Source organism: Plutella xylostella, chromosome 12 (genome assembly GCF_932276165.1).
Source record: "Plutella xylostella chromosome 12, ilPluXylo3.1, whole genome shotgun sequence".
Taxonomy (NCBI): Eukaryota; Metazoa; Arthropoda; class Insecta; order Lepidoptera; family Plutellidae; genus Plutella; species Plutella xylostella.
Window position 1 is genome coordinate 1,079,675 of NC_063992.1, and position 23,203 is coordinate 1,102,877.

General features: G+C 35.0%; 1 protein-coding gene across 1 annotated transcript in view; it reads left to right on the forward strand.

The window, feature by feature from the left end:
- Window positions 1-23,203, forward strand: part of LOC105387834 (protein dachsous) — a 202,661-nt gene that overhangs the window by 23,367 nt on the left and 156,091 nt on the right. The window lies entirely within an intron of this gene.

Consider the following 23,203-nt stretch of genomic DNA (forward strand, 5'->3'; position numbering starts at 1 on the left):
GGGCTATAACAATTAGACGCTAAACGGCTCGGTATCTCAAATATTCCCCGAGAACTAAATGTCGATTTACAAGGACGATCGCCAGTTCTGATAAATACAACTGTTTAAGCTATTGTAATTTAGAGCAAAACAGCCCTTATTAGTCACAGAATACGAACGATAGAAAGATTACATGGAGTCGGAATTGATAATATGTCATGCAGTTTTGCAAACAAATTGACGTGTTGTGTATTTATTTGCGGCTGTTAAATACAATTGATTAATATTGTTTTATTGTTTGTGGTAACTCAACAGAGTATTGTTTCATTTGTATTTTAAAGCTTGACAAAACTGATTTACTTAAACATACTGAATTGAAATTGATATGTTATTTAAAATATTAATTTATTTTTTCTTTCTTTGCAGGTAAGAAATATGATGCATAATGTTTTAACACTGACTTTGATGTAAGTACATTGACTTTAAAAATTTACGTAGTTATTTATAAATAATAACTACTAATTTGGACGCAGATTTAAACTGAGGAAAATACGGATTTCTTTATAAGGATTTTTTAATTCTCAAGTTAATATACCTATATGATTCGTTCATTTAATATAATTACTACCTTGCCAAATTAAACATGTATATGTATGTACTTCATGAAATAAATATTTACTACTAAATATTTACTTACTGTTGGTTAAGGGCGTATCTAATCAATGTAATATCTGGGACCGCAACAAATGTCCCTAACACTGATTTATTACATAACATTTAGACTAAAGACCTTCAGAAGTATGCTTCGTATTGCCAAGCCTTGCAGCAAGACTAAAGAGAAATATTGATAATTTCAATTTATTGTTTGTTAATTGCTAATTACTTCTGTCAACTGGCGTTGGTATTTTGATGGCTACTAAAACGTATTGTAACGTTGTTTGCAAGTAGTAGTGGTTTTAGCTTTCACATTAACGGCCTTGCAATGTCAAGTGGCTGTTATTATTGTGAATTTAGATCGTTTTAAGTAAGTACTGAGAGTATGTTACAACACACAACACTTCAATTTGTTAACAAAGAATAAATACATCTCCTTTTCCTCTGAAAGGGATTTGTATACAAAATAGTTACCTTTTTGTTTAAGCCGCGAGCAATGATAAAGTTCCGGTAACATGCACATGGCAATGCCAGATGGAACTTTTTTATTGCTCGTGACTGTGTATTCTATTTATTAGGTTTAGTTTATTACACGCACCGTTAACTTCATCTACATCTTAACACCTTTCCATCTAATCTAATCATAGTAACAATCCTTATAACCATGGACTTAGGTTCTATTCTGGTCTAGACTTTCCGAATAGCCCGAAGGCCTTGTGCTGTCGCTCAGCCCACGGGGCCTGGTTCGATGCTTGACAGGCGCAAAATTACTAATCGATTTTGATAACTGTTGTTTACGTGGATTAGTTTATTTAGGTGAAAATATATTATTGTACATTTTACTTGGTGATTGATAAAATTGGGGTTTCATCTGGTCATATATAAACATTATTATACTGAAAATCATTGCGTTTTAGAAACTATCAAGTTGGATTATGGAGATATAGTTCTTTATGGTCATATTGAAGAAGAAAAACATTACTACCATTTGAAAAAGCTCCAGTCTAAGCTCTAGAGTTTTTCTGTGACACATTATGAAGAAGATGGAACAACAGTTTTATAAACATTTTGAACTACTAGTCTAGGATGTGGTGGCTTAGAATATTATTAATATTCGAGGTTGCAATGTAAATCCTAACCTAAACCTAGATTCTAAAGCCCACATGTTTGCAATACGCCACTCAGTCTAGCAATGGCGTTGGAAATATCAAAACCTTTGTTTATATGAATATTATAATTATATTAAAGGTTAGCGATATAATCGTACCGTCGTTTCGTGTACCCAAACCTTCTTCGGATTATTGGTAGATCTAGATCCCACTGCCACTTGAACTTACAATACAATACACTTTATTTGCACCAAGAACAAAAATGACAAAAAACAAAACTTAAAAATAAAACAGTACAAGGAGGCGGCCTTATTGCGTATAGCAATCTCTACCCGACAACCTTTGGATGGAAGAGAGTGAGTCTATATGATTGTGAGGTAGTTGTGGTGCAAGTATATACATATATACTTACAGATCTGAAGAGCTTTGTGGACAGCTTTAGTTCTCCAACGTATAGTTAAATAACTTAAATTCTCATGCAATACTGTAACAGTTTAAAATCTAAATGATTTTTAATTCAGTTTCTACGTTAGATTCGACAAACTTAATTTGTTTTAATACTACATAGGTATATTATATCATTATTATAACTATAACAACAGCATAGCAGTGGAACAGAGACAGTAAATTATACCTTTGAGTGCTGATTAATATTCAAACTGTGTGGGCTTATGTACTGTGACACTTTCGTCATAGTTAAAGTTTATCTTAATAGTATACTTCGTCTCTTCATCGTAATGCATGGATCAACATAAGGGTAGATTTCCATTGTGAAGCTTTTATGCCATATGAACTAAATTAAAATAAACCCAAAGGAACTAAAATTACTTTTGAATCTTACCATATCCTCTTTTTTTCTTTCAATCCAGAATCACGAAGTTTAGTATTCCTCTGCATATGGGTATAGACAAATACTAGGTCTTCTCCTAGATAGAGATATAAATCAATCAGTTTTATCTGTTTCCCGTGTTTTTTTCCCATTCTATCGGAGATGGCGCGCCGTTAACCCACTGCACTGAACTCGAAGCAGTTGTAGGAAATGAATGAATGTACAATATCTTAATAGCTTCTTCACTACGTGCATGGATAGAGTAATAGAACTGCCAATAATTTTGCACAAGTTAGGTGTCTGGCTTACTTCAATGACACAAATATGATAGGCGTGGATGATATTTATGAATGCAATTTAAAAGTAGGATGTCGAGTGAGTGAAGTTCATTTCAATATTATAGATATATTTACTGTGTTAGTATAACCATTCTTGAGGATGGAATAAATTTGCTCACTACTGGTAGGTACTAAATCGTAAACGAAAAATATGTATGCAATATGAATAAAGCGTAAAATTTCGAGCTCTTAATAATTTCTGGATGAATGGAATTACGAAAGGTTTCTGCAAGTTTTCAACACGCGTCCATATGAAGGTGGTACAATAGGACATAAATAAACGTATACTTTCTATAGAAGTATCCTTGTATCTAGCTTTAACCGTCTCAGGCGGCCCACGCTACCATTGTCGGAATTAATGAAAGAAATTGTGTGGAGGCGACGAAATAAAACGACTGCCTGGTATTGTTTTGTTACATTTGGAGTTTCATGTCGCATTTTATAGAAAAAATGGCTATAACTGGAATTTATTTTGTTACCGATAAAAGTAAGTATCAATATTTATATTAAGTCCTACGTTTATATTTAAAAAAATGGTATATTTAAAGGAATGGTATGGACCTACACGCAGTAGCTATCGTGTATTCATTTAATTAATTTTTTACAGAAAACCTCACAATTCCAACTCTTTTCCCCAAACCTCTTTACTTAAAGACTACCAACTCAAAACACCAACCTTCTTGCCGCCTCGTAGCAAATTTAAAAGCAAACCACGTTCCATTTTCAAACCGAGGGGGATAAAACCATAGAGTAAATAAACTAAACGGATAAAACAGTCGCATCCAGCGCTCCTACTCCTTGTCATCGTGCGAACATGCGATGACGCGCGCGATAGTGTGAAATCATAAATACAGCTTTCACTGTCGACTGCGAGTTAGTTTTGCATCTTTTGTTTTAGTTTTTTTTTACTCTGGGGGCGCAGTGTGATTTTCTTAGTCTGTTATACTTGGGTGCTGTTGATTTGTTTATACAAGTTGGTTTAGAAAATTGATAGAATTATTTAATAAGTGTTTCACCTCTGTTTCAATCGTATTACTTATAGTATTTGGAAACAAAGTATTATAGGCATGATTGTTGCAATTTTTTTAATAGTTTGTAACTATTAAACAGCTTTAAAACGGATATTTGACATGCGAATAATATCCAGATCATACAATTCTTATCTTCATGCCACTAGACTAACTAGACATTACTGGCCGCATATAAAATCCATACCATTATAAAGTATCCCTTCATTTGACAGCGTCCCTAACTGTCCACGCCACTGTACCATCTACTCGACCGCTACAACAACATTATAATGCCATACACTGCATGTATAGCTGTCTCGTGCAGAGTCATAGACCCATCGTGTCCAGTTCTTGTATGAGGACATCATTTCTCATCTGCACAGAGCAGTGACTTCTCTGTAAGTAGGTGGATAACACGGATGTATTTGTAGATAGATCAGAGAACTACTTCGGGATTAGGGTTTGAAAATGAATGTTTTCAATGCGTAAGGGGGTGTTTGATGATAATTGAAGAAATAAGGTGCTTTGTAAATATTATTGCCTCTTCCAATGACGAACAATCTGAAGGGTAATTATCTAAGAAGTTAGCGTATATTCAGAACTATACAATAAAAAAGAAACCATTGCATTCACTACTTTCATACAATACCTTAATACATTTGCATTCCATGACACTGATTCTGCCAACTATTCTCTACGGCTGCCACAAGGCCCTTATAGGCCAAGAACCTTCTAACTTCACCACGAGATGGCGCTGAAGTCTGTCACCAATAGATTCGTATCTGTGTCGTGTAATAGAATTTATGTCGTGCAACCGGCCCCTTTGAGGCAACTGGTGACAGCTTCTGCGGTTATGATAGCTTATGACCGGATTAGGTGGACTCTTTGCGTGTGGGTGTAAGGGCGGCTTTTGATTGACGAAGCCATTTGCGACGACGTATATGGATGGGAGAGATGCTTAGAATTTTTCAGGCTTGACTTGGAGACGATTTTGTTTTGTGTGTGTAGGTTTTCCGCATTGTTAGATGGAGAGCTTTGAATAAAACGTTACCTTCTTATATCGTATCATCATTAGCCAACATTCCCTCACTCTTACCTCGGTTTTCCAAATACAATAGGCTGGAGAGAATCCCATATTACGTTCCCCTGGTAGTGATGTTTCTCGAGAAATCCTTTATATCCCAACAGTTATCGATTCTGCGGCACGGGGCCCGCTAATTACTTTTCTGATTCTATGGCATAATCGGCCAAAATGGCGTACAGAATAATAAAAAACCTAGTACATACCTACATAATAAATATTCCTTCAGGTAATATATTAAGGTGGTGTAGCCGCAGTGCGCTGGCTAGTTGACGCGACTCGTGGGCGCGTGATTGAAGAGCTACGGCAAAAAAAAACGCACTGAGTGAATCCCGGCTTAAACTAATACGCTAAGGGAATTCTAAATGGTTTTGCCGCGATTTTGCATTCACTTTTTGAACTTTGGTTGTGTTTTTAAAGCTTTGAGTTGGATTTTAGTTAGTTTTATTAGCCAGCTTAGTTAATATAATACGTATTGTGTCAATGATAATTGTAGATGCACCTAATTACCTATATATTAAATAAAGCAGTAATTTAATAAGCAGAGGCAAAGTCGCAGGACACAATACCTATATATGAAGTTCAAAAGTGCAAACACAATATTGTGCTGGCTGTACAAAACTCTGCACAAATTTATTATACTGAGTATTAACAAAACTGACCCGTATAACCTAAAAGCTCTTAATAGATAAATTAAGTTCATGTGACATAACTTACAAGGCTTATCTTAATTCTTAGTTACAAGCTCGCAAGTTCGATTAACTTAACAATGTTAACTTACAACTAAAATTTAAGTTCTAAGATAAGCATAAGTTATCTAAGCTTATACGTCTAAAGCGTTCCAAGGTTTCGTTTTGTTATTAACATCATAATTTAAATTGTGTACTGGTATTTGCAGTTTAAAATGAGTTTTATTGAAAACTCGTAAGTAACAAATTGCATTGTTTGGTATGAAGGATAAATTCATAAAGTTTACATAGTGGTTTAAATGGAGTAGTGGGACCACGTTGCATTACTTTTTGGAATTAATGTTAATCGATTTGATTATGTTCCTAGTTCCTAGTGTATATTTATTGCTAATTACAACGAAGACTATGTTTTGCTTATATAGACACACACTTTACCTTGTAAAGACACAACAGTTACTATGTGGTCACATTTGAATATTTATTAAAAGTTTTCATAGCTCTTGCCATACTTGCGACATTGTATTTATTCATACTAATTGATTACTATTTCCCTTATTATTATGAAAAATAAAATAATTAATATAGTTTGGTCACCCTACTCATGTTATGACAGTAGCCAGTAGGCGTAGCTCAAATCGTTCTGAAATTAAGATAACTTAGTAATTGCTCGCAGGTTTCACGGTATTTAGGTAATCCTAGGATTTGCTTCATTATACCTAGGTCTTAACATACAATTTAGGTCTGTACATATCAAACATTTGTAACAGTTAATTGAGTCGTTCGCGAACCGGTAATCATTATAAATGATAATAACCAAATGTTTACTCGGTTCGTGATAAAGTTATTTAAATTTTAGACATAAGTATAATGTATTAAAGCAGAAAAGTTTAGATTTAAACGGTGTTTTACACGGTAATTGACAGATGCCTGCCTAAAGTGTTTGACAGCGATGTCAAAGCAGAAGTCATCGGATCGAATTGTTTTTTTCTATGTTTAATTTTAAGTATTTTATTGTAATTATTTTTCTCTAAATTTGTTTCTTTTTTAGTGTGTGTATACCTACACCGAATAAATACTTTTTATCTTATCAGTGTTACGCTTGTACCTGTGTCAAGGTTTTGTGGCTACAGCCGTAATAGCAGTTACTGCTAGAAATCCGGAAAAAACTAGAAAAGGTGTTTAAACCATGATAGTTGGCTCTTACCCGTTTAGGAATAAATACATTACGTGAATCTAGGAGCTTTACGATCATTGTGTAATAGAATAAATGTTACTACTCTGACCGCCTGTTTCACAATGTACGAAATAGAAATACGCAGTTTTAGTACTACACTCACAGGCAATAAAAAAGTTCCACAAAAAAATTGATTAAAATATTGCCGTTTTTAGTTGGTAATATCCTGACGCCCTGTTAAATGTACTTCAATGTTGCAGAAAGCGTCATTAAGCTATCTTTTTCCGTTTAGCAGTAATTTGGTGGTTTGTCAGTGAAAATTTTTCATTGACCGTGAGTGTATTTAGAAAAACGCTCTTAGGATGATTTAAAGTTCAAAGGTTGGACCTTACCTATCAAAGGTCTGATTATGCATCATCACAAATCACAAAATGATGTGTAGGTATGTAACAAAATGCATGAGAAATATTTATATTTCGTATAGGAACTAAGTATTCCGAAGTCAATGACTCATCCGATCTATCTATTATGACAAGTAAGACATTATGTTATTCTTAATTCTGTAGCAGGTTTTTTTGGTGCAATTATTCTTACATCAATAATAATTGTGAGTACGACACAAAATATATCAACATTCCATCTTCCGTAGAGTATAAAATAATAACACAGCTTTCTACCTTACTTTGAAGGTAGTTTCGAACTGACTCAAAGCATTAATCTTCCCCGTAGCAGCCTATTTAAATGCTCATTGGCTATCCTCTGTTTCTTTTGCGCAGGTTCTTACAGTATCTTGCATCTCTGTTACGCAGTTTAAATCTTTACGGAGTGCACTATGATTTTGTAATTGCACCTAGAATGTTAGAAATAGGGTTGTTTACTTTTTTACAGACTCCTACATACAGGTTTTTCTTCTGTTAGCCGCAGTGTTATTTAATTAAGATATGTAAGTTGAATAAATTGAGTAAGATAAATAGAAGGTGTACAGCCACTTCAATCGTATAATTTTTCAAGGAAAAAGATCTAGATTAATATGCCCTGTTGCAAACATTAAACTAATAATTCTGTTTCTGAAAATCAAAATACCATTCGCGCTTCAACAAACACATACAAAGTTACAAGACTAGGAACTAAAAGATAGCGAAAGAATGCAAAATTCTCAATGTGAATTCAAGCTTAAACCTCTGTTTACTTCTCGAAGGTCCGGGCCAGGTATGGGCCATGGTCAGGTATGGGGAAGGTCTATTATTTGGGGTACAATTTGGGAGCAAGTGCACTGAAGACCCAGAGACAGACAAAGGCGTCGCGGCAAACTCACTGATTGTCAAACTTTAGCAATAGCTATGTAATTGAATGAGCATTAATAATAGGCTCATGAACGAATCTCAATAATATCAAAATGTATGAAAAAGCCATGTTTTGAATTTTTTGATTAGCCAACGAATTATTAAAAAACTTTTTACTTGTAATTTTAGAATCAATAGGATTAGGGAATCATTTTATTTGCACTTTATTTTTGTGTCTAAATGATTGAGTATATACAATTAACATCTACTATTAAATGCTAATAAGCTAATATAAAAAAATACCTTGACTTTGAGGATCACTGGAATAAGTGCAGGTATACTTATTAAGGGACATTGGCGCCAGACAGTCAGACAATTTTTTCCCCAACTATGATTGTCATTGATGGTCTATATTTTTGTTAATAACATATTATAGTATTATACCTTCACGGATGGGTCCTTTTTGTCAAAATGCTATGATACCTCTCGGATTTCCCTTTGTATTGGTATCAAATATTAGATGCCATATTATTATTAAAGTAAAGTATTGGTAACTTGTTTTGGATGATAATATTAATCCATAAATATTCTACGAAGTACCTACCTAGCTAAGAACACCATTTACTTTTACTTACAAATGAGGCATGACTATTTTGCAAATAAATATGAACTTTTTGATACATTTCTAGTTTAAATAATTTAAAAACCACCTAACATTCTAAATTCTAGCCACCTCGAAGCAAAACTCTATTTCACTATTAAAAAAGCCCGGGCCCGCTCTATAAAAGTCATTAACTCAGTCTGAAGTGAAGATAATTGATGAACCAAGGAGATTACTACCTAGCCAGAGATACTTCCTTTCACGGGAAAACACACCTAATCACTTACGGTTTAAAGTCGGAATTTCCCGGTAGTCGGTGTTCTAGCCTATAATAAAAGTATAGCAGAATGGGCGTACAAGGGATGAGTTTTTTTGTTTCATAGTAATAAGCGAGGCTAGAGCGAGGCTGGTATTATTAAAAAATCGTCACGTTACTCTGTTGGCCGCCATCTTGTATTTTCGGTTGTGACGGATCGTGTTTTGACTCGATGTGTGTGCCTTTCGTTATAGTTTTATGGTCGTACGTTATTTCGGAATTAGATTTGGAGTTGAGAAATCATTTGGTGGAGTGAATTCTTGGGAACACGTTCTTGCTCGGAACGAACGGGGCTTTCGTTTTTTGTTTAATTCAATTTCAGTTTATACATTGTGATTAATCACTTGAAATATAGCTTTTATTGCATTCACAGTCTACCTATCTCTATATTTGGAAACGTCGCAGTCAGCAAATATTACTTTTGTTTGACGAAATACGAAGTCTCAGAGAGCTATATGTCGATTCCTTCAATTAGTTTAGTTCTACAGGATGGAATTATGCTGGAAACAACAGCTTTGCAAAACTGATGATACATATTTCGCCCAGTAAGGCTCCTCTTAGTAGCTGTAAATAACATAAATTGACATCTACTATCACTATCATAACGATAGAACACACAAAACTGATGTATTGGGAAATGAATTAATTGGGAAAGTCAGATTTCGGTTACTGATGTTTTAGGAATGGGTGTTTTAGGATGGAAAGCTCGTTGCAAAAGGAGCTAGTAATGACATCATCTAAAAATAAACACATACCATAGGTAACTCAACTAGTCCCTTATGTAGGACATGTAAGGAAGTAGATGAGACGGTGGAACATATTCTGTTAGCTTGTCCACCTACTACCGAAACAAGATTATCTATTCTTGGACCAACAGAGCGCCTATCTCAGCTATTGCAACACCCAGGCTTGCTACTCCAGTTTACTCGGGAGCTAGGCTGCCTGAGCTGAAATCAAGGGAATATGTGCAAAGGTTCCACTCGAGAGAGCCACGTACAGGAACTTCACCCCCTATCAGAATAGAATAGAATAGACATCACCTAACATCAACGATAGTCTTTTCGAAATGTGTCTGTATTACGATATTGTTGTTTCAGTTATCTATCTAGACCTATCTCTGTCTGTCGCGGTCGGGTACACTCGAACCCATCATTTGTCTGATATTTAAATGGAGCGGCTGCTGCTGACCCTGGTCCCCTATAATTAGGGTAAAGTAGGGTACAGGCTCCACCGCGTCGGCATTAGAATGTAACTTCGGAAGTCGCCCGCTCTGACATTACGGACGCTAATATGAAAGTCACTCTGTATGTTTAATGTTACAGCTAAAATGGTAAAGCAATCGAAGTCTAATGTGACTGTAGTAAGTCTGGTACCGTCACGTTATAATCATTGGTAGAGTGGAATGAGTAGAAGGTTAAGTCACAAAGGTAACGTTTTACTTACTGCTAAATTATAAAATATATTTTAATGAGGTAAGTAGTCTACTAGTCTTGTTGGTCAGAGTGTGATGATCAAAAGCGCTACATAAAAGCATAAAAAAACTTCACATCATCGTTCCGCAATTTTTCGTAAAGTTGTTTTGAATTTAGAATATTCGTCATGGACTATAGAAACGTATTTGTACCTGCTTGCTCAGAAGTTGTTTTTTTAAACCAAATTGTTTCCACCAAAAATGGTGAGCCTTCGGGCTATAGCATCTTACGCCTAGGAATGTACAGGTGCGACCAGAATTGTTTCGGAATATACTTTTTGATTGTGAAATTTGTTTTAATAGCATGCTATTACCGCTTTATTGTCAGGCTACATGCTATTATCCGGAGCAATTCTACAAAGAAGGTTAGAATTTGTGTTATCATCATTTGAATCTTCAAAGTTAACCTTTTTAATTGAGCTGTAACGTGTAGAAATCACCTGTTCCAACCGTAATTGCAAAGAAAATTTATATATTATGTATTCCAACATATTCATTTTACAATGAACTATACAATCATGGAGGATTAAAATTGACTATTTATTCAATGCTAATAATACCCTTAGTTACATTTATTTAAATTATTAAACCTGTTTTGACCGTGACTGTACCAGATTTGGTTCTTCCCTGCGTTAATTCGAGGTCCGTATGAACAAAGGGTAAAGTTATATATTTTTTGTATATTTTATTCCTTTATGAGGGTATAAAAGGTTTTATAACTGAACCCTTTTCTAAGGAAGTCATCACGTCAGAGGTGTAATTAGAACTTGGGAAGATTTTCTATTTTGTGCAATTTTTTGGGCCACTCTTGAGAATACAAACATAATATTATAGACATCGATGAAACCAAAATGATTGACAGCTTCCACAAGCCGACAGCGTAGTGCGGGTTGGTGGACCTCATCATAAGCAAGTTACTTCGAGCGATGACTGCGTAAAGTAAAGACAAAATCTTACTGATTATTATTATTAATAATAAAAATTCGTTTATTAGAAATACCAACAAAGACACATAAATTTGTTAAAAACCTTGATCCTCAAACTAGGATTCCCTGTGCTATGAGGACCAGGTCCCGTCGTTGACATAACATATTAAGTATCTGTATCACAAACCACACCACAATTTTTAATACACGACCACACTTATATCAGTACCTAGTTAAACAAACTTGAGCTTTCTTAGCTTCCTCTTATTTTCCTGTTAATTGTAGGAGAAATTTAATAATGTACAGTCAGTCTCACCACAAATGGCTGTTGACAGTGGAAACTCGGCTTAATCGTTGGCCCAACGTTGGAAAGCAAATAGTGGATACGACAGAGTGATAGCTGACAGAACGTGACAAGCAAATGATATGTGATACGTACCTACTTTATAGTGGCATCTATGTATGTAGGCTATGGAGAAAATTCTAACTCTTTTTATGTAGGATAAGGTAATTCATGGCATAACACTATCTAGGTTCCGAGTGAATACTACGTACGTTAGAATACTGGTATGATAATGTACGATTGTGTCCTGGTTTAAGACGCGGGCATGAACAATTTAAAAAATTATATTAAAAAAATATAGGTACATAATTACATACGCGTTATTTTTAGTTTGAAATAAGAAGCCTCTTTTATATAGAATGAATAAAAGCCATATCCATATTATTATTTAATTCTTGTCGCAAAGACGTATAGTAAAATACCAGTCATACTCTAGTCGCGATAATCGTAGGAAACCTGCGCAAAAACTGGTGCTTGTCTAATTAACACTTCTGCTTAGTCGGTGACCTGGATATTTGCGTTTTTTTTAACAAAATGACGGCATTAGTGATGATTTCTATGAACTTAAATGTAGTGTTTGTGATGAAATCTGTATATTTTTTCAAGCGTTTTCGGGTATTTACAAGGGTAGCATACAATCTGTTATTAACCGTAAAAGACTTTATAGACGAAACTGTATTATATTTCCACATATTTACTCATAAATCCTCCTGCATGGCAAATTTTCTCCATCTATAAAACGTAACCATATTACTGTTTAGGTAAAACCAAAGGAGTGGTAGAACCACAGATAAGAGAAGTAGCAAAGATGAGTAAACAAAGGTCTATTATGCATTTACTTTTTTACATATGCACTCACGACTGTAATCCCCAAAGAGGTAGTCAGAGGTGGCTCACAAGCGAGCCACCCATTTACTTTTTTAGTTACAGAAAATTATATTGTATATTTATAAGTACTCACTACGTATTTAACTATATGTAGGTATGTAGGTCACATCTGTCGTAGAACCGATACTGCGACTAGGCAAAATTAGTGTAAGACGTCCTCAGGCTACATGGGGTGACGACTTCCGAAAGTTGGCTGGTAATTATTCGATGTGGAAAGCTCCAGAAAGCTATAGATTGCATCAAGTGGCGTGCTTCGGGAGAGGCCTACATCCAGCAGTGGACTGCTATAGGCTGAAGAAGATGTTGAATTAGATTGTATTTTTGCAATCACAAATTCTTATAAAATAAAATCTTTATGGCATATTGTTATTCACAATTCTTGAGCATTTTTACGTATGTCATATGCTACTGTAGTAATTACTGTAGTAACTTTGACTCACATATAGCAATTTGGAATTCAATCCCTCCCACAAAAAAAAAAATAAAAAATTAGATGAATTTGAAATTCATGTACTATAGTGGCCAATGTACTTGTGTTCCCATAGACTTACTACGAGCACTTCACCAGACTTTTCCTTTATGGGGTATGTCAATAAATCATACGAGTAAACTCAGTTCCGACCAGATAGCTCTATCTAGAGCTAAAACGGTTTTTTGCCATCTCTATATATGTAAGTATGTGAGCTTCGTTTAGCTTTATACGTATTTTCTTTTTGCAGAGAAAGTTTTGAGATGCTTTGCAAATATGTAGGGAGATGAATTTTCTCTCTTGGTAGGAATATGCTAGTTTTTCATACATACCAATATAATCAACAAATGCTCTTTGTTGGATTTTGGACTTTCCATATAACAACACTCTGTCCAGCCAGAACAATCATAGTTCAGCCATTAAAAATCATGAAGGAATATGTATTAGGTACATAGTTATTTCAAAATAACGGATAGTTTGGACTGTTAATCAAAAAAGAGTAGGCGATAGTTTTTACTGCCATTAAGTATCTTGTTTAATTAATTATTATTGAGGGATCAAGATAAAGCAAACATTTTATGTCAGATCCTATTAAAACCAATAAGGAAAAAGAGCCCTTAAATAGCAACACATAAGTGTTAATGCCCCTACGCTGTATATTTTGAAAGAGATTTACTACAGTCATTTAAGAGTGACCAGACATATTTGCATTTTTTGAATTTTAAAACAAGCAAACGGGATATGCAGCTTGTAAATTGAAATTTTCTACTTTACCTATAGGAAACACGTTATTAAATCATATTATACCTTCCGTTAACTAGCGACACACTTCACGACTAGTCTTTAGCGGAGTCTTAACTGATCATTTACGTAATTGATCGGTTGCGATAAATGCGAACGGATCATGGCATTAATTGCTATGAATCGATGACTTCTAACTTATCTGTAATAGTGTAACTCAGACATTACGAAGTCCACTTAAGTTCTATTTTGTGTATAGATTAATACTAGATAGTCAATTGTACAGTTCATATTTATGGCTGATCCATTACGTTGTAATTTGTTGAATAGTTTGCTACATATAGACTCATCCCGCTGTGAAATATTAACTTTAAATACTTATAGTAAAAAGAATGCCTTTGTTAGTATAACGTTTAATCATATTTTAACAGATCATCATAAAATGTATCAGCTAAGAATGTAAGTTTACGGGACCAGCAAGAAGATAATTTTCTATTAACTCGCCAGTGCACAAACTGCACAAGGCCTGAGAATATTAAATGAAGCTTGGTACAGTGTTGGGCCTTTATACGTGTATAATAGATTTATATTTTATGGGACTGCATATAAATAGAGCAACTGTCCCAGTATTCTAGTGCTTCTAGATTCAGTTCTCAGGCGTGCTAGTTAAAAACGTGTTTGTAGGTGAAAAGTTTAATATGGGTGAAGATGTCTAAGTTATGGCAAAGATTCGCAGTACAGTTAGATTCTTATCACCAACTTTATAGTCAGCAATAAAGTATATGTATGTTGTAATGATGTTTTATATTGAATATATTTACTTGATTTAATCATGTATGTTTACAATAAACAATTTTTAAGGTATATAAGTATATACAATCTCAGAAAGTATTTGTGTTAATATTTTGATACATAATATTATTATGTATACGTGTATAATGAAGCTGATAATATTTTATCATTAGATTTTGTGAGGACGTTACACCAATAGTATAGCCATAATTCTGAATCTTTATGTTGTTACTGTATCAGATGATACATAAAACTAAATGAGCGAAAACTAGCCTCCTATTTGTAATAGACTTTGTGGTAGAATGTCCGATAGCCGGCTAAGGGTAACTTGGTCTAGTTTTGTTGTTTGAAAATTTATCACAACGGTAGTGTTGATGTTAAATGTAAATAAGACTATGATAGCGATCAGATAATACATAGATTCCATGAAATGGTAACAGATAGGAATTTAAATTATTGTTGTGTCTACTAGGCATTGTCGGTTTCGATACTTATGTCGGCTATTAGTAAACAATCAACTAACAATTGAGCATTGCTGGATTGAAAGGTATATTTGGTATAGAAGGAAAATATCAAGTTAGTATGTGATCATAATAAAAAAAATATTGTAGCTACAAAATTTCAATTAGAAAAGAGAATAAAACATAAGATCAATAATATAATACTTATTATGTGCTAAAACATTTGACATTCTGAAGTGTTATATTCCAGTTAATTTTCCAATAAGATGTATAGTAGATGATTGAAACACATGATGGGTATATCATGAGATGCAATTGCCAGCAGCGTGAAAGTAGTACTTATGCCATCTGGAGCTTTCCCCGTCTAAGTCACAGTCAAGCAAATAACCTACAAATAATATTTAAGTAAGTCGTACTCTAAACGGGTTACTTTCATGTTAATTTAGCTGTAACTGGTAGTTGAAATTAATGCAAATTGAAGAGAAGTAGGTGTTATGTAAGCTTGAAAGCAATTTATTTGTATGTTATACCAAAAAGAGAAATGAAACATTTCCCATAGGCAGTAATTTAATAAGAAACAGACTCGTTGTTGTTATAGTTTTACAAAAGAACATTAAACGCACGGAGAAAACCACATAATAACAAAAGAAATTAAACATAAAAGTTAATTACAATTTTGGACAAACATTATTCATAGAGACACACAGATTATATATCTAATTCTCTCTTATTGTGAGGTAGTGTTGAACAGTGAAATATCCACTCAGACATATCACCACTCCACTGTCTACTAACTGCTTCGGGAAATCTTTAGTAGATATTTCGTAGATTAGAATAAAGTATCCTGATTCAGGAGAACTAAGAAACTTCAAAGCAATAGTGTATATTGCTGCGGTAGGTAGAGTCCACACTCGCTTTATTGTTGAGTAGTAGACGGACTACAACATCACGTTAGAAATGCTCAGTTTACATAAATATGGAAAAAAGGGCTTGTTGGTGGATCATAAGGGTTATGATCCATTTGGTCTTTGGTAAAAATTGAAAATAGTAATTGGAGTACTTTAATGTAATTAAGGTTTTGCTAAGTGTCATTCCAAATTTACCATCCCATCCATCAAGTTTTTTAATATACATACTCGAATAAATTTATAAACATTAAACAGACAGAAAATATAGTATTACCAGTTCAGTACACTACGATGATGTCTGTCCTCATTCACAACCAAGTCTTCTCACAACAAAGTAGAAGATACGAGACATTAATTGCTCATTCTTATTAATTATTGTCATAAACTGTGAGAGTTTTCGCGCACAAATTCATAGATTTCACTTCCTTTACATATTTATGTATATTGTGTAGTACAAAACGCGTTATTTGAGTTGAAAAACCTAATAAACTTATTTACGGTAATATTTGTTAATTATTACCAAATACGTCACTAGTGCACTTGTTAAAACTCATTTAATCACAAATTTAATTATTTTTGTTATAAAATAATATACCTATTATTATGTATTGCATAAAATTTTATGAAATTAAACTTTGTGTAATTATTTTGTCCATGTGTGTCATAACTTTTCTACCTTAATCAAAGTCAGAAGAAAATCAGACAGCTTTAGTGCATATGACGTTATGAGATCCATCTTAAGATTTAGTAGCCAGTAACAAATACAAGTCATGAAGACGAATCTAATCTCTAATCTTGCTGCCATAAGGTTCTAATGCACTTGCGAAAAAGCCATAAGAATGGGAAATAATTAAAAGACTTTGAATGGGCCACTAAATAAAGCTGCGTGCACATTGTTCCAGACTATCCCAGCCGATGTTAGATCTTCTACTTGTCAACGCTTCCGCGTAAAAACACCAATTTATATAAACCCGTTCATCAATAGAAAATATACTCTATAACAAGCCAGTAAGAGTGACTGAGGAAATTGTTAAGGTCGATCTTTCCTGTTGATGTGGAGGTATGTGTAAGTGAAGAAAGTTATTGTTTTTTTTGTTTGAACCGATATCGATTTTGGTGATCAGTTGAGATAAAGGTGGGTGGGAATTTTAAGATGTTTTGATTTACATTTGTTTTTTACACACATTCATTGGCTCAGTCATGGTAGAGAATAAAAATATGCTTAAAATCATTTAAAAACTCAGTTTAATGTAATCACTGTGTTTAATGACACAATTTGGAAGCTTTCAGCTATACAATTATTTACAAGTCATTTACTTGTTGTTGTGCAGCAATTTTGCTGAAAATCTGTTAGGTACGAACATACACTACCGGCAATAGTGTGGTAGAGTACTTGCAATTCAGAGATTTAGTTATATCTTAAAAAATCTAAATCTCATAATTTATTACACGAAAATATTCTACAGCTATTTTATAGACATTTTACTGGGGGTTTCACAATCCATATTATGTATTGGATTTATGCTTACTTAATTATTTTATCGCTCGTACATATCTGTACTGTTAAAAAAATTATAAAACTTCTATTAGATAGAAACTTGCGGTAATTCTTTGTTACGCGCCTTTAAAGTAAATAATAGGTGGTCTATGGCGACTCTTAATACAATAAATAACAATAGTGACTATTTTGAGATTAATTCAGACACGCGCCTCCAAAGACGTATGCTAGACAATTGGTAACCAACATTCTCTATACACTAGCTGTAATTATCAGCTGATCATAATTATTGTCTGATCATTTCACTCTCACCTCTCTGTTTCATGCAACCATTTCCTTGTACCATTATTGCCGATGCTACTAACTAGATACTTATCATATAATTACTTACTCCTCTCTATATTACAGTATACCCTGCACCCTAGAGAAGAGCGTCGTAACTGTAAATTTAAGTTCGATCTCTATCAAGTAAGGTTATGTGCAGGCTCCACTATGTTGACTATGTGGAGTCTAAAATATAGTGTTAGAGTTAAATTGTGTTTTAATAGTGGCCCGCGTTGAGATCTCCCGATAAACTATTGTGTCTTAAGCCGTTGAGTTTACAATATTTTGTTGGTTTAACGGCTGTGTAACGGTGGCTTTAGTGCCAGAAGGGATTACGCGTAGTCATATTTTAAATTACGAGTCTGTAAGTACGTTGTGTAGTTCGATGTTTAGAGTTTAGGACTAGTTTACATAGTTGATCTTTTGTAACAGAAGTGTAGTTGTCATTAATTTTACATATGTTTATGATTTTGTTACTACAGTTATGATGTTAAACAGATTGCTACGTCAGTCGTAACCCCGTAGTGAGGATGATAAAAAAAAATATTTCCTATCAACCCAAAACCTCCACCCTTCCCAACAGAAAAGTTTCACTTACAACCGTATCCACACTCTCTCATAGTGACCCGTAAAAATGCCTCGGCCGCCACACATAGGGCCGTAACTGTAAACCCTGGATCGCGATGCTATCTGCCAGGATCAGCACAATAGAGTCGGCATCGCATGCGTGCCCCCCCCGCGCCCCGCACCCCGCCGCCCCGCGCCCGCCGCCGCCGGCTATGTAACTGGACTTCATTTTCTGCCCTAAATTAATGTTTTATTGTACTGTAAAGCGCCGGTTGCGAATTCTAATGAGGGTATTATCGTGTGACTGTGACATACATTAGAGCTGAATCAAACAGCTGGGTTAGCGATTGTCGTGGAGAAGGGATTAGCGTTCAGATTGATTGAAGATAGGAGGGTTACTCTATACTGACGAAAAACAAAAGAACGAGAGCTGTCGTGCAATCGGCACGTTTAATAAAACGAGATAGAGTCTAAGAAAGAAGAGTAGTCTTAGAGAAAAGTTTTCAGTCATTAAAAGTGACCTCCCAGATGTTTCTCTAAGGTTTTTGGGGGTATATAAATATTTGAAATAATAATGTGTGAATTACATCTGTTTCAGGTAAGCAAAGTCGTCTGTGACTTCATGAACGACCACATCTCTAGGAAAAACGGTATGTTATGTGATTTGCAAGTATATTGAAAACATACGCTTACCACTCCGTTTCTACGATATTTTTATATTTTAGTTCAGCTAGTGGATTCTGTAAAAAAAGTTTTTGTCAATAACATGTATTGTTACATATGTCGCGATAAGGCCGCGTTTGTCGTTTCTGATAACTTGATGTGCAATAAAGACATTCTATACATACGGGAAGGAATATTCGTCTAAGTATACTAGTAATCGACACGTCTAAGGCTGTTTGGGAGGTGTTGTGAAGCTCACGCTCGGTTGGCTCGGGGCTTCGTCCACTTTCCGTGCCATTGAGCATTAAAGCTGGATTTTGTGTGTTTTGTGCTTTTTCGTCGATTTTGTGGTATTTTAGGCGTTTGTTTTGTGTATTTTAAAATGGAGGTACGGTTTCAAGCTTTATTTTTTATATTAATCTGGAAAACAACAATATTTGTATTTATTTAATGAAGTTACACAATGACGCTGGGATGGCAAAAATTACTCAGCGACATATATTTTCGACAATAAGTTACATAACTTTCCACGTTCGGCAAAGTATATAACAATTTTGAAGTAAAATGTCTCTGCCATGTCATTTTTGCCTTTCCATCTGCGATACATAAACAATTCCACGATGCACGTAAACACACACAGGCTTTTGAAATGCCACGATTCTTAATAAAGATCATCGAACGGATCGACAAACCTATCCGTAGATGTTTATAACTAACATAATATTGAATGGCCGGTAAATCCTTGGCGGCAACCACATTCAATAACTCTCCAGAGTAAGCTAAGTCAGGTTACTAAGTTAGGTTCGACCTAGAAATGCGCTTAGACCTAGACCGTAGGCGACATTGCTTATCGTAGCGGTAAGTCGTGTTTAAAGTAAAAATATGTTTTCGCAGGATTCTTGTGTTAGCGCGTAAACCTAAGTGGAGTTTAAATCTGAATTCACTCACGAGCATTGAAAATGTTCCACTTGCCATTCCAAGTACCACTGGTTTTTTTTATTGATTTTTAATGTATTATTATCGTAGGTAATTATGACATTTTAAGAATTAATGAAGTGTAATATATGCCATGGAATGGATAGGTAACTATAGGTATAGTATAACTTGACATAACTTTATATTTGGACATAAGTTACTTGTGAATACAAGTTCCATTTTTTTCAATCTATGCGAAGGTCGCGTCCAAAAGCTACACAGAAATGGATTAAATGTGAATACAAGTTCATTTTTTTTTTCAATCTATGCGAAGGTCGCGTCCAAAAGCTACACAGTTGTGGATAAATAAGAGCGGCCCTGAATCTAACGGTTAAATCCAGAGTAATGTGTGCCGGTAAGTAGCCGAGTTGCGGCTAAGTGCTATCTAACTTATAACTAAGTTGAGTAGAACAACTGTTGGATTCGAATTGATGATGCTTTCTACAAGTTTTATGACTATTTCGGTGTTATTTTGATGCAAGGTAATGGCGCTCCGTTATCCGGCGTGAATGGGATGGCTGCTGAAGTTTAATATGCAGATTGTTATTAATATTTGTATTAGATATTACAAGTATGTCCACCCCCGTGTCGACAATATTTTTGATAACATCTATAAGTCGAGTGAATGGCTCTTTAGTCATAACATAGGATTTCCGGCGGCCGATAGAACTAAAACGACCCGACTAAGATAAAACCGGCGAATTCGTATTATTTCGTAAATATGAATTTATACCCATTAAATACAGTAGGTATTAATATTGTGACAGAATCTGTCTATATTGTAGCATATATCATAACATTTCAGACCCCTGATATTGAGTCGCAGGTTTATGGTAAGCGTCCACCTATCCGTATCGTACGTATCGGACCAAACGGATTTTCATTATGTTAGAAACGGCGTCGGCTATGCCGATGAAGTGGACGCAGATGTGTGAATTTCTATACAATGAATACTGAATGCAATGCGTCCGTTGCGTACGATGTCGAAAGATGGACGATTACCTATATATTGATGTCTTTTGTATAACTAGTAAACACCAGAACTTACATTCTCTGGGCTACGCGTTTAATTAATTTGTTGCGAAGCGGGACTGTATACGCTTGAATTATACGCTGATTATGTATTTTACTGCACTTTTATTAATTGTTAGATGATTAACAATGCACACACGTAGGTAGGTGGGTAGAGAGAGAGAGAGAGTATTGCCAGACGACAAAATAACAATATTAAAAATATACACTGTGTTGGTGTTGCCAACATGCTGCCGCCTACAATAATTTGCTAACAAATAGTTAATGAAAAACCATTTTTAAAATCTGTACCTATTACTTACAGTTAGGTTACACTTAAGTTACAATAGAGACATTGACTTATTGGTATGTACGGTCTATACATAAGACACTAAACACATTAAATTATTACACATAAGGAAAACACACATTAAGTACATAGTAAAAATAACAATTATACATCTAAAGGAAGAGCACACACTTTTAATATTGATCGAGTATGGGTTTTCCCATTAGCAGTTTTTACTTCAACGGCCCTAACGTGGCCGTCATGACCAGGGTATGTGTTTACCACTCTAGCCATTGGCCAGAACATGGAGGGAACATTATCCTCCTTTAAAATTACCAATGTACCTATCTTAATATTAGGAGCAACATTTAACCACTTAGGTCTATTTTGTAACACATTGAGATATTGTTTGTGCCACATTTTCCAGAATGATTGCTTTATTTGCGTACATAACTGCCAAAATTTTAACCTGTTTTGTGGAACATCTGTTACATCATTTTCTGGGTACATTGTGAGGGCATTTCCTATCAAAAAATGACCTGGGGTCAGATAACTATAGTCATTTACATCACTTGAAGACATTGGTAGCAAAGGTCTAGAATTAAGTACACATTCTATCTCTACTAACACAGTGTTCAACTGTTCATAGGTTAGTTGGTGACTCTGTACTACTCTTCGCAAATGGTATTTAGTACTTTTTACAGCACCCTCCCAAAGGCCTCCGAACGTCGGTGAACGACTGGGAATAAAATGAAAGTCAATCCCTTTTTCAGCTGTAAATTGCATAACTTTACTTTGGTGGTCTTTGGAAGAGAACAACTTATAAAGTTCAACCAACTGGTTCCTTGCCCCCTTGAAAGTGCTAGCATTGTCAGAGTAGATTTCTTTCGGCAGGCCTCTTCTTGATATTAGTCTACGTAGGCACGCGAGATAGGTATCGGTTGTGAGATCTGAGGCTAGCTCTAGATGTATTGCCTTAGTGGCAAAACAAACAAATACACAAATGTAGCCTTTACCTATGACTGATCGTCTCACGCGCGAGAGCTTTACATTTATAGGTCCTGCGAAATCTACTCCAACTTTTTCGAAGGGACGGCTCAAAGCAGTCACCCTGCCGGCCGGCAAGGAACCCATCAGCTGCTTGGAAGCTGTGGCCTTCTGCCTGAAACATTTTATACATTTATTTGTAATTTTCTTAACATACAATAAGCCGTTAGTAATCCAGTATTTCTGGTTTATATTTGACAATAACAGCCTAGGTCCGGCGTGTAGTAAGCGTTCGTGCTCTGATCTTACCAAACACTCTGTGACGTACGATTCTCTAGGTAATATAGCCTGATGTTTTTGTGCGTACGGTATACTAGCGTGGTGTAACCTGCCGCCTACACGCAGAATACCTAGGTTGTCTAGAAACGGATGCAAACTTAATAACGAGCCTTTGACGCATTCATTTTTCTTTAAACTTTCAATTTCATCCTTAAAATATAACTCTTGTTCATACTTAATGAGCAACATTAGCGCAGAGTTTAATTCTGTACTCGACAAAAAGTTATGCGAGACCCTACTGCCTTTTAAATTATTAATAAATCTTAACACATAGGCTAAGACACGTACCATTTTTTGGATGCTAGAATATTTGTGTATACCTTGCAATATGTCGGACACTGGACGAGCCGCAGACCCTACGTTGGAGGAGATCGCTGCGCTGGCTCTGCTCTCAGGTAATTCTGCAGGTAACTCTATATTTTCATCAAACTTGTACTTACTGTCATGCATAAATCGAGGCCCATGCCACCACATATCGCAGCCACTAA